A 3,619-nucleotide genomic window follows, 5' to 3' on the forward strand; every position below is an offset into this window, starting at 1 on the left:
TCGTGGGGCCATCGGTGAGGATACAAGAGCAGACGGTCCTTCCCCTTCCACTGAATCTGTGAGTAGTAAGTAATACAGCTGGGATGGTAGGGTACCCTGGCCCTCTCTTTGGTCCACGCTTGACTGTGGACGGGACCTGTTCTCACGCAGTCCCAGAGAAGAACAGCTGTGGCCTTTAGTTCGTTATTGCAACAGGTGTCCCTTGTCCACAAAAAGATGGTTCAACAGTCATTTTTTCCTATCTTCCTTATCTTACATTGAATCCCCACCCTACCTTCATTCTGCCTCATGTTCCCTGGGCCTGACAGAAGACAGTCTTCTTTACAGTGTAGCACTCATCCATCTCTTAACCTTTTAAAACAGAATTCCTCTATCTGTCTGCAAATGGAGCCAACAACTGACAGGTGGGACTTCAGGAAACCAAAGCTCTGTGCACAGAGGAAACAGCCAGTTGAAGGAAGAGATGGCCCACAGAATGACTGATGAACAAGTAAACGATTACTCAGAAGAGTTTGAAGGGGCAATGGGTTAGCTTTTTTGTCATCTTAACATAAGGTAGAGGCGGTTGCACCGACACTGGTACATAGGCGCGGGCTGGCGTGTCCTTGGGCTAGAGAGCGGGACGTCCGTCTTCGGGTCAGCAGCGTTGGTGGTGTTGATCACCCGGGAGCGAATTAAAAATGGGTGTCGTTGAGAAAGGCAAGAAGATTTTTGTTCAGAAGTGTGCCCAGTGCCACACTGTGGAAAAGGGGGGCAAGCATAAGACTGGACCAAACCGCCACGGTCTGTTTGGGAGGAAGACAGGTCAGGCGGCTGGATTCTCATACACAGATGCCAACAAGAACAAAGGCATCACCTGGGGAGAGGACACCCTGATGGAGTATTTGGAGAATCCCAAAAAGTACATCCCTGGAACAAAAATGATCTTCGCTGGAATTAAGAAGAAGGGAGAGAGGGCGGACCTAATAGCTTATCTTAAAAAGGCTACTAAGGAGTAATTCCACTGCCTTATTTATTACAAAACACATGTCTCATTACTTTTAATGTGTACCGTAATTTAATTCATACCCCAAAATTCAGATCATGAACGGCTAACAGTGTTTTGTTGGACAGTCTTGATTAAGGAAAACTGACTTGTAGAAAAGCGGATATGATCTTTATTAAAGTAACGATTCCAGTTGCATTTAAAAAAAAAACATAAGGTAGAGTCATCTGGGAAAAGGGAATGCAGTTGTAAATATGCCTCCATCTGATTGGCCCATAGGCAAGTCTATAGGGCATCTTCTTGATAAATAACTGATATGGGAGGGCTATAGTGGGCAGTATTACCCCTGGGAACAAGGTCCAGGGTTGTATATGAAAGCAGACTAAGCGAGCTATAGAAAGCCAGCCAGTAAGCAGTGTTCCCCTAAGGCCTTTGCATCAGTTCCTATCTCCAGGGTTCTGCCTTGAGTTTCTGCCCTGCTTTCCCTTAGGACTATAAACTGTAAGATAAAACAAACCCTTTCCTTCTTAAGAAAATTTTGGTCTATGTTTTGATCATGGCAACAGAAAGAACACTAGAGATAATAGACAATCCAGATGTTATCTGTTTGACCATAGCATATTTATAAAACAATATATGATAATTTCTACTCATAATAATGAATACCAATGTAAGAGTCTTCACAGAGTTCTTTATAACACAGTATCTAGCCAAATAATAATGATTCTATACATTCTAATTACCACTATTAATTATTAACATAAGCAATGCTTGAAGCCGGTAACTTTGGTTTTATATGCCCTAATATTTTGACTATACTGCATACCCAGCCCCAGTAGGGTCTATGTGTTATTCTCGAATCATTGTCCCATATGTTCTGTCCTACCTCCCATGGAGCTGGAATATGTAATTGAATTTTGTGCTTTCAGAAAGATATAGAGCAATCAAAATGCCTATGGAGTCAAATCACTTTTTCCAAGACATTTACCTAGAGAAAGAAAGTATACCTAGAATTGAAAATTTAATTATGGCATTTAGTCTAAAGATGTTGTAATATATAGTGTTCACTTAAAGTGACTTCAAGTTTGAATCATAAGACCATTAAACTGCCTGCTTTGCCATCACCATGTTGTTCAAAAAGTCAAATTTCATGCATCTTGCCTGATAACACACCCTTCTGAAATGTATGTGGAGATTTTATAAAATACTAGGTGGAAATAGTAGAATCTAATATTGAGTAATTTCATGGAGTGAAATTCCTTTCCTACATTATTAGACACAGGCAGTTTAAGGAATAATGGCAAAGTCCAATCCAAATCCCATCATCATTACAAATGAAAACATTCCTGAATCTCCTCAATACATAAACCATTGTTTTGTTTTTTTTATCACAGCTTTAAGACCTTGTCTCAAAAACCACAGGAAGAGAAGTGATTGAGGAAAATATCCAACACCAACTCCTGGACTTTCCATGCACACAATCATGTGGCATTCAATACACAAATGAGTTAAAATATTTTAATTAAAAGTTTTTAGAATGTATAACTGTTATGATTAGGAACAAAAAAAAACACTACTCTTTCACAGTTTCATTAGGTAAATTCACCTATTGCACCATCATCAAAAGAATCAAACCAAGCAATCTACCTCCTGCTTAGAGCAGAAATAGAAAACAATATAATTTGGGTATTGGTAGACTTATCTTTTATTTACTATTATTCTATCTGTTTTAGTCCTGCAGCTATAAATGATATATGAAAATCTCTAAGGATATGTCTTACTGTATGTCTCTCTGTCTCTCTGCATGTCTCTGTCTGTTTGCCTCTTTCTCCCTCACACACACACACTCACACGCATACACTCAAACTCACAGCTGAGTTGATTTTTTTGTTACCGTCTTCTCTCTGTAATTATATGCACCTTTTCGTTTCCACTGACACAGGCTTTAACCCACACTTAGGACCCAGCCATGCTCCTTTGGTTACCCTGCATAGAAAGCTTATTTCAGTATTGATAAAGTGAAGGATATCACTTAGTTCTTAGAACTCCTTTTCAAAGCTCACATCTTGCTCAAAAGTGACCCAAACCATCACCTTCCTCTTCCCTTCAAATTACTTTTTCCAAGATATCAAAATTTTCCAGTGAGAGGATGATTTGAGTTCATCACTGAGGCGTTGTTTTTCATCTACTAAGTTTGTTCCTCTGGAATCATAACATTAATCAGCATCAAGGACAGGATTAAAATAAAGCTCCAGTTATAAACATGCTGATGCTTTCATCAGAGCCTTTATGAGTCCCTTGTTTTGTAATAAGTAACTATGCCAACCATCTCCAGCACTTGACTGTGACCTGAACTCCTCCCTCTGAGTCTTACAGCCCAAATTCTATTAATCCACTTCACTTAAACCAACTCACAGTATTGCACACATTTGGTACTAAGGAAGGAAAAACCTTGTCATTTTTCAAAGAGAGAAATGCATGAAAGTAGGGACAGGAGAGAGAGTAGGAATGCAGGAGAAGAAAGGTGAAATCGAGCCGGGCGGTGGTGGCGCACACCTTTAATCCCAGCACTTGGGAGGCAGAGGCAGGCGGATCTCTGTGAGTTCGAGACCAGCCTGGTCTACAGAGCTAGTT

The 3,619-nt window shown here is 40.2% G+C and overlaps 1 pseudogene; it reads left to right on the forward strand.

Annotated features, from left to right (window-relative positions):
• Positions 1-642: 642 nt before the first annotated feature.
• Positions 643-1,002, forward strand: LOC101995567 (annotated as a pseudogene).
• Positions 1,003-3,619: the final 2,617 nt, after the last annotated feature.

Source organism: Microtus ochrogaster, chromosome 21 (genome assembly GCF_000317375.1).
Source record: "Microtus ochrogaster isolate Prairie Vole_2 chromosome 21, MicOch1.0, whole genome shotgun sequence".
Classification (NCBI taxonomy): Eukaryota; Metazoa; Chordata; class Mammalia; order Rodentia; family Cricetidae; genus Microtus; species Microtus ochrogaster.